Raw genomic sequence first — 9677 nt, forward strand, 5'->3', positions numbered from 1 at the left:
GTATATTTAAAAGCACTATTGCTATATTGTATCACATTAAAATGTGATTTAAAACATTCCTGAAGATAACTGACAATTGTTTCTACACAGTTATAAGATGTATTTGGGCTTGGAATTAGAACAGAATTTCCAACAATTTCTGAAATAGTGTAAATAAACTTGTCATTTTGTATTATATGCTTGTAGAAACCAGTATTCTCATGATTGGCAAATCTTAGTTCAAAGTATTGATACATCTGAAAAATTGTGATAATGTCCCACATCATTCAATATCAAGTACTCAAGAAGTAAGAACAACCCATCTCAGCAGTATACAAATTTTTTCTCCTTTAATAAATCATAAATTATTTGTATATCAAAGAGCTTTTAAATGCATTTATTAATATTGATTATCAGTCACATTTGAATTTTATAGATCTGTACACATGGGGTCTCATGAAATTTTCTCTGGCAATGAGGACTCATAAGTGAAAACAAGACTATTAAGTCTTGTTGTAGAGAATATTTCATGTATATTATGTTTATATCAAGATGAACATGAATATTGCACTGTGTTTTATCATGAAATTATGTGAAAACATGATAAGGGTCTTTAGGGTTAATCACTGTCATTCTATATTTCACTGATTTTTTTCAAAAGAGCAAAACTAATGATTTCAAATTCATCTATATGTGCCATGTAATAGAGATAGATACACATGGTTTTGAAGTGTAACCTCTTAAATTTATAGATCTCATGTACATTTCTTCTAACATAATATGGCAGAGTAACTGGAAAAGTGTTAAATGAAATCAATTCAAAGGATGATTTTAAATGACCACATTTCTTGTACTGGCACTTAACAGAGTAATTGGAGAACTATTTTCTATTCAAAATAAATTAGACTACAGCATGCTAGTGGTGTAATTTACAAAAAGTTTGCTACTGACACTAGTAAGTAGTCACTCCAATAGTGACACAACTTGTCATCTAGGTACAATGACATGGAATTTTTCTCAAAATTTATCAATTAACATACTGAGGGTTTTTAAATAGATCTTTCAGATAATGAGACCATTCTTAGTATAGTAGAGACTAATTAAAAGTAAGTTCAGCTTGGTTTATTTTTCTAGTATTATTAATAAGTGTTGGAGCTAACAACAAAACTAAATTATATGGTTTTTTAATGGTAGAAAGAACATGGAATTCTTTCATTTTTATCTACTCCCTCTCCTGCATACAGAGGACTATCAATAGTGTAAGGAGGTTTTCAGACAGGCATTGATTAGTCATGCCATTGTGTATGATGTCAAAATACATGGTAATGGGAATATTTAGAGTCTCTTACTATCCTATTAAAGGAAGAAGTGAAGAAGATATAAAAGAAGAACATAAGAAAATCTTAAATTTAATATTTATTTTTTAATGTAATTCTGAAAGTTAATAAAATAGTTCAACTATGAGAAAGGAGAGTAGCTCACATTTCCAGAAATATAGTTTTTATAAGCTATCTTTAAATTGAGGAAACATTTTTACTAGGGGAAAGAAAAGGTATTTATATACAGAATTATTTGAAAAGTTAAAGTATTTTATATGGACAAAATGCATGTGGATGTCTGAAAAGGGAAAACAGAATGGCTTTCAGTTTTGGGAATCAAGAAAATTATCAAGAATCATAGAAAGCTTGGTCTATAGTGTTGGATCAGTACTTGCTGCTTTTGAAAAGAAGTGAAATGCACTTCCCAGCACCTATATCAGGTGTCTAACAACTCCTGTAACTACTTCCATAGAATTCGATACTCTCTTCTAGCCTCCCAAGGCCTTGCATTCATGTGTGCACGTCTAGACAGACATTTACATACAATTAAATATATATCTTTTAAAGATAATCTTAGAAGTAATTATATATTAATAGCAGTCGTGAACATGAACAAAGAATATAGACAAAAACTAAAAGAACTACTTGCATGACTGATAGGTGAAACAATATCACTGCTCCCACTCTGTGGAACTATCATCTCTACCTCTATGTGGACTTTATTTATCTCTAAAAACATAGATGTTTATGTGAGGTTTATACTTTCTAAAACAAGAAAAGCAAATATAAATTATACTGTATTTGCTGCTATTTCTATCATCAGTGATAAAGCAGGAGATCAATGTCAGAGAGGATAGGAAACCAAGAAAAGAGAAAATTTCAAGTCAAGTTCCCTATACAAACTAATCCAATGAAGAAGATCCCAGGAGTACATCCTCCATCTGAATGGGAGTATTAATTCTGTTTCTATCTGATCTATTCCCTAAATAAGAACTAAGTTCTGTCTTCTATTATACATTTCTAAATGTATATAGTGATTTTAGTTCTCTTGGCATTTAACATTGATTCTTCCATATTATTATTCAGTATATATGGTTATTCTTGGGGTTGTTCAAAATTTTGTGCTATAAAATAGTATCTAAGTGGTTATATTATATAGGAGAATCCATTTAAATATTCACTTACTATTTACCACAAGCAGGTTAAAGATGGTAATTGATGTCAACTTACCTTTCAACTTAGGGCCCACTATCATTTGAATGTGAAATATCCCCCACAGGCTCATGTATTTGAAAGTGTGGTCTCCAGGTTGTGGCACTGTCTGAGAGATTTTATAACTTTTCTTGTACCAAGCATGGATCAAATTGTGTGGGACTTTGAAGGTTATAGCCCAGCTCCAGTTCTGTTCTGCCCTGTCAGTGTTATGATCTGTGGAGATATTGTGAAATTATACAAATTTAATAATCAAGAGACCCTAGTCCTATGTTCTAAACACTGTCTATTAGTTGATCTTTCCAAAGGAAAGTAAGCCTCCATTTTTAGGCAAGCTTCCTGTCACCAATATTCCCAACATAATAATAGAGCCATATGTTAACACCATCTAATCTATTGTTACCATAACTAATGGATTGAAATCCAATGAAAAGTATATTATCACATTTAGTATAAGATGGGTGTGCATATGGACTAGCTTTTAAATCTCTGTAACAAATATACATAGATATAAACACTTTAAAGGAGTGTTTGTTTGTTTGTTTGCTTGTTTCAGAGGTTGTAGTTCACTGGACTGGAACTCATTTTGCAGGATTCTGCTTCAACTTTTTCTGTGTTTGAATTATAGGTGTGAGCATAGCTTCAGTAGTTGATTTTATTAATATTGGATTGTGCCTCAAGAGCATATCATGATGCAAAGTATGTGAAAAGGAGTCAGAGAGAAACCTGGAACTAGAAATAGATCCTTAAGTTAACAGAATCTCAAAAATAGCATCACCAAGCCTTCAGAAATGCACCTGTGAGGGACATTTCATATCCACACCACATCAGCATATACATACATATCTGTGAAAAAACTATATAAATTTTATTTATATTAACGTTAACCATTTTAGCCATTTCCTTTAAGTGTTTATTCCAGGAAAGGAATTCTCTTACATATACTTTTAATGAAATCTCAAGTGTAAATACTTTCCCTATTAGATTTATTTTTGATGGCTGATATTCCAGTTTTTTCATTTTTCAAATCTCTATTGTGACTGATTATACTTTCAGTCCAAAATAGCTACTCAAAATATTCAGGTTTTTTCTTTACACTTCAATTTTACACTGCTGACTGTGTAACCTACTCATTATGGACAATTAATGTTGATTTGAGGTTTTCAGTTTCTGTTAAAGTAGGTGTCCATCATTGGGGGAAAAAACAAGTATCTTAAAATACTGAAGACAGCTTTTCTGAAAATCTGCAAAGTAATTGTTCATTGCCACAAATGAAATCATTGAATTCTGCTACTTTTACATGAAAGCGTGGTATTCCTTTTAATTAAAGCTTGTACTCAGTATCATGCTATGGAATGACAAATGATTTTTTTCCTGATTTTAAAACAAGAAGTTTAGATTTTAAGTAGAGAATCAGTGTGCATATTCAGTATTTGAACTTCTTTCTTATTATACGTGCCTTCAAAAGTTCTCATTGTATAGATAATTCTTCATTTCTATCACATATGCTTCTTATAATGCGTACACATGGATTAGTGATTCAGAACTTGGGGACATTAAGTCTTAAGCCATAATTCACAAAATTTGTGACATAGTGCTATCATCCACAGGGCTGAAGACCTAAAGATTATTGACTATTAAGTAGGTTGATGTAGTCAGTGTTGATGCTGATGGACCAAACGCCTCAATTTGATAACCATTTTTCCAATACATCTTAAATATCAATTCATCCTAATCTAGTTGTAAGTCACCTTTTTATGACAACCATACTAGCATACTAACTTGTATTAGTGTTTCAAGATTCACTTTTCTTTCTGTATTATAATATCCATATAAAAACCTGAGAGTTTCTGTTAAAACATTTACTAGTTTATTTGATCTACTGGCACACAGTTAGCATGAAAAACTTTAAATTGCATATCATACTTGTTTTATATGGGACTTGACTGTCCATTCCTATGTCTTTTATTCTAGATTATTATTCTCCAGGTACATTGTCTGGTTTGATTTTTCTCTACTGTGACCACCATGATTCTAAACTAGTACCCCTACACTTAATTTTTCCTTTGTGTAAGATGAACACCCTACCTGACTCTTCCATAAAGGAATGCCCATTCAGGCATTCCTGACCATCCCAACCAACATAGTACTACCTTCCTAGCTCTTCATCATAAGTCTTTCATTTACAAATGCAAGATTCATCACAACTAAAATGTGCTCTTTTCACTGCTGTAACTTAAATTATAAAATGTTCTTTAGGATTTATGACATATTTGGAGTAAGTATATATAGTAGTATATGCATAAATATTCCCAGTTTGCCTATTCTTCCTTTTAGTTCATCCATTCTTTTTTCATTCATTAATTAATTAATTCATTCATTCATTGTATATATCCTTATATATGAGTAGGCACAAGTGTAGACATCAGTAGACAACTTAGAAGAGTTAGTTCTTTTCTTCTACTCTGTGTGTCCTGTGGATTATCTTGTCTCCCAAGGCTCGGTAACATGTGCCTTTAACAGTTGAGTCATCTCATTGTGCCCTTCCTCCAGTTAATTATGTTGCCTGGAATTTGATCTATCTCTGCTGCCAAAAGGACCTCATATATTCATGTGTACAAGCCTTCTCAGTCCGTTTTTCCATATGTAGACTGTATTTGGTCTGACAACCATAATTGCTATTAAATTGATGGTTATTCAGGAGATTCTAAATACTCAGAAGCACTCACATACACACACACACACACACACACACACACACACATACACACACATGCACGCACACACACAAACACACACCTGCAAAAACAGATGTATGTGTATATGCATGTATACCTGCCCACGTACAATGAATGTGTTTAATTTTGATTTTAGAAGCACTGATTGTTATATTTGTGTACTTCCTTATTTGTGATATGCAAATTTGTTTGTTTGTTTGTTTAGCATTTGTAAAGGTCCATGTTTTAATCCAAGGACTGCAGTGTTCATGGGCAATATAAGACAGACATGGGCATGGTAGCATCTTCATGGGCTCCAGTGCTTTCTGAGGTATCTCTTCAGTTGTGGAACAGAGGGCAGTATCTATAGACACTCACTGTATAGAAAAGACAACATAAAGAGTTCAGATGTCCTATCTTGAGCAGTAATTTTGACAGCCTGTAGAACCATTTTGGTCACAGTTTATAATTCCCTTAAGTATTTTTGTATTGAAATCGTTCTGTTCTTTCTTTCTCTCTCTCTTTCTCTCTCTCTCTCTCTCTCTCTCTCTCTTTCTCTCTTTCTTTCTTTCTTTCTTTCTTTCTTTCTTTCTTTTTTTTCTTCCTTCCTTCCTCTCTCCCTCCCTGCCTCCCTCCCTCCCTCCCTCCCTTCCTTCCTTCCTCCCTCCCTCCCTCCCTCCCTCCCTCCCTCCCTTCCTTCCTTCCTTCCTTCCTTCCTTCCTTCCTTCCTTCCTTCCTTCCTTCCTTTATTCTTCTTTCCCTTACAGCAAGGAGAATAAAAATCCTGGTTGAGCAAATAAAGGTTGCACAAGTGTCACGCTGGGAATGGCATGGTAGCCCAATCAGAAATGAAATTTGCTGGTTTCAGTAAAATCAGCAATCACCTCTTCCTTCACAATGTGTATATTTTTTTTCAGAAAGCCAATGTGTTCACAATAGTCACAGCCTTCAAACTGAAAACAGAGACCCACAATAAGACTAGCCAATGGTGACAGGACTTGAGCTATTTATTCTTAAGCACTCTCACTCTCACTCTTATTTTAGTCAACCTGCATTTGGAATCCTTCATTGAAATCTTCAAGCCATGACTCCAGTGGAACAGGATTCCATGTGCAAAACCTGGCCAGGCTGCAGCCTCATCTCTTGTTCCTTTCCAATGGTGACTGAGTCAATGTTGGTGGAACTGATCACTCTACATGCTTGATTTGACATATCTCTTGGAACAGTCTGCTTTCAATTTGCTGTCAGAAGTATTTCTTATTTACAGTCTTGGTCTCTGGGCTAAGTATAATCACAATAGTTTCCAAGTGGAGAAGTTTTACTCCCTGGTTGCAGTCTATCTCACATACATGATTACAGCATACTCACATCATCACTCCCAACTACAGACACCTGAATTTTCACCAGTATGTACATTTTAAACACAGTAGTATTCCAAATTACTGTTATACTCCTTGAACTGTTAGCTATGAGTAACAGGCAAGATAGAATATTAAATGTCATCTTTAGGTTGGGACTTTTTAGTATGACAATTGTGTAGGTTTATGTAACGGCCGTTTCTTTTGTAACGGCCGTCAGGTTCTGTTACTTTGTAAAGGCCGGCCGGTTCTGCTGCTCCGGTCCGCAGGTCAGGGTCTAGCAAGAGAGAGAGTGGGGACGGAGGAAGGGGGAAAAATGGGCGAGAGACGCAAAAGATAGATACAAAACAGAGTCTCTTCAAGTCTCTTCTTTATCCTCCTCTCTTCTTCTATATTCTCCTCACTCCTTCAGTCTCCTGACAACTCCCACCTTCTCACTCCTTCCACCTTCTACCTTCTACCTCCTTTCTTCTACCTACCTCCCTTCTCACTTCTTCCTACCTCCTTACTTCTTCCATCTCCTACCTCCTCAATAGAAGGGAAATCCTGGGTATTTATACCCTTTACCATGTGACTTGCCCTCGTGGACAAGCTCAACCGAAGCCACTACGTCACGTGCCTTGTAGCCATGGATACCAGGAGCACCTTGCAGCTGGGGGCACTAAACAGTGTAACAAGATGTTTATCAGAGTGCGCTCAGCTATTGCAGGCTGTTGAAACAAGTCTCTTGTCAGGGTATATGGCTCGAGATGGCTGTAAAGATGATAGCCACTTTCGGCTAAGAGTCGGCTCCCAACAGGTTTAGAACCATAAAGGTGCTTTAAGAACATATTCCCTGAAGTGTTCAGTCAGGCCGTCTTCTTTAATATGATTTCTTCTTAATTATTTCTGGTGTCAAGAAGTACATCCCAAGCAGCCAAGTATGGTAATTTTACCTAGAATGCTTATGAAATACTACCTTGAAATTGAACTTCAAACTTCACTTAAATAAGTGATCTTTGTTCCACTAAGGGATTTATTAATAATTTAACATGCAAACATGTTATTTTATATAGAAATAGACAAAGGTAAAATTGCTAGAACATTTTAAAGAATATTTAAGTAGCATTTGTAATTTCTATATAGTTATATATTGAGCCCATCATTATCAAATAAAATGACTTTCTTCGTAAATCAAAAAGAAAGGAAAAATTAACATTTTGGTATAAAATATGTGCTAAGGATATACAGAGAGATAGACAGAAATAAATTGCAAAGACATGTTAGAGAATACTTAAGTAGCATATGTGATTTCTGAGCTATATCATTCTATAATGATTCCATCATTGTCAAAATAACATGAATTTAATTACTTTGACACATAAAAACTACTTTTATTTAATATGTGTTATGTAATCATGAATTTTCCATCTTTTAGAATCACATTAGAATATCTAATCACCTAATGATTATTGATGATCTTACTTTCCTGTATTTAAATATGATATTTAAGATTTTGAATTAGGTTTGGGTTCAGTCATAGTATAAACTAGTATTTCGGAACTATAGACCAGCTTTCTCATAATGTATATATCAATGTAAGAGTCTATGAGAGCATGACTGCAAGCTGTATTATTACATAATACTTCTATTTTTTTCAATTGTGAAAACAATTGTATCTCCAGACAATTTCTGCCCCAGTGATTAGCACAGATATTCATGTAATCATGTACTCCCTGGACATATGTCATGTTCGTTTATGTCAGATAATTTAGTCTTGTGATCCCACTGTACAATTTTGAATATTGGATTAGCATGAGCTGACTGAAAATGCTAACTATTCAAACTCAGAATAATGTAGAACAGATGGAAGGGCCAAATGCACAGAGCATGTAACACCTGTGAATTATATCCAGATCAGTTACCAATCAGATTCTGGGCTCTATTAAAGGTGTTGACTTTGATTTTTTGCCAACTCTTAATGTTTTTTTCCAAAACAGCTGTGATTTTGGCAAAACAGTTTTGGTAGTCTAAAAGAAGGTCATTATAGTTCTGTTGCTATGTAGATGATAAGAGAAACATTCAAGTTTGTAATTGTAAGCTAATATTGTAAACACCTACGAATATGCTTGTAAATCTTGGCTTATAATCAAAATGTTTGTGTCGTTTTCTGAGACACCATAACAATTATCATTAGCTCAAAATGTGTATTGCCTTGGACAGGACTCATCTTAAAATATATCATAAATGTTGTGAATATAGAAGCTAAAATGTGACCTTAGCTTTGTGTTTGAATATTTATTCTTGACTGTTCTCATTTTCTTGACATGAAAACTCGAGTACAGCTAGCTTCATGCTCTAATGATACATAGTATCTGTATTTGGGTCCTTAGCAAAAAAATGATGCTTAATTGAAATTAACTGTGTTGCAACATGATTGTTTGATGGTGCTGTATATATTTGTGACATCATTTCCTATACAGGACACAATCCCATAAAGCTGACATCACTTGAAGGGGTGTGTTTATATTTTCCTGCTGTTCTTAAATTTTTTAGTTATTGCATTTTGTAAGGTTGTAGGGTTAATGGATGTTCTGCATCTGCTGCGCCATAGGAACCGTCAGAGCAGGACAGGGGAAATTTTTACTGCACTTTGTGCTGTGGGGAAGCCTCCCTCTCGGACACTGGTCCGAGGGTCGGGGAGCCCAGTCTGAGGCGCAGGGACAGCCCTAGCTGGCTTGGAGGTCTGCAAGGAGGCCAGGGCCATCTGACCTCAGGCTCTTGGACATCCAGGTGCCACTGGGAGCTGCAGAAGAGCTGAGAATGTAGTGGGTTTTGGTAGGCTTTGTCAATGGCTGTGTCGTGGCTGGGAGCCCAGCGAGGCCTTCTGCGGGAGATTAGATGGTGGCTCTTTAGGCAAAAGCCTTCTCCATTGCTCCCCACTGCAGATCCCAATGAAAAGAGGCAGTCCATGGTTTTAAGATATTTATTGCCATGGTGGAAAGTGGATGAGTAAAACCATACCCCACTTCTCAGGGTGGACCTGAGGTTAAATAGCTTTTGCAGGGAGGAGTGTCTGGGAAGGAAAGCTTATTGGCTAAATCCTCCAGGCC

The 9677-nt window shown here is 35.3% G+C and overlaps 1 pseudogene; it reads right to left on the minus strand.

Annotated features, from left to right (window-relative positions):
• Positions 1–2043: 2043 nt before the first annotated feature.
• LOC114626204 lies at positions 2044–9331 on the minus strand (annotated as a pseudogene).
• Between the last annotated feature and the right edge of the window lie 346 nt (positions 9332–9677).

The sequence above is a fragment of the Grammomys surdaster genome, unplaced genomic scaffold (genome assembly GCF_004785775.1).
Source record: "Grammomys surdaster isolate TR1022 unplaced genomic scaffold, NIH_TR_1.0 230, whole genome shotgun sequence".
Taxonomy (NCBI): domain Eukaryota; kingdom Metazoa; phylum Chordata; class Mammalia; order Rodentia; family Muridae; genus Grammomys; species Grammomys surdaster.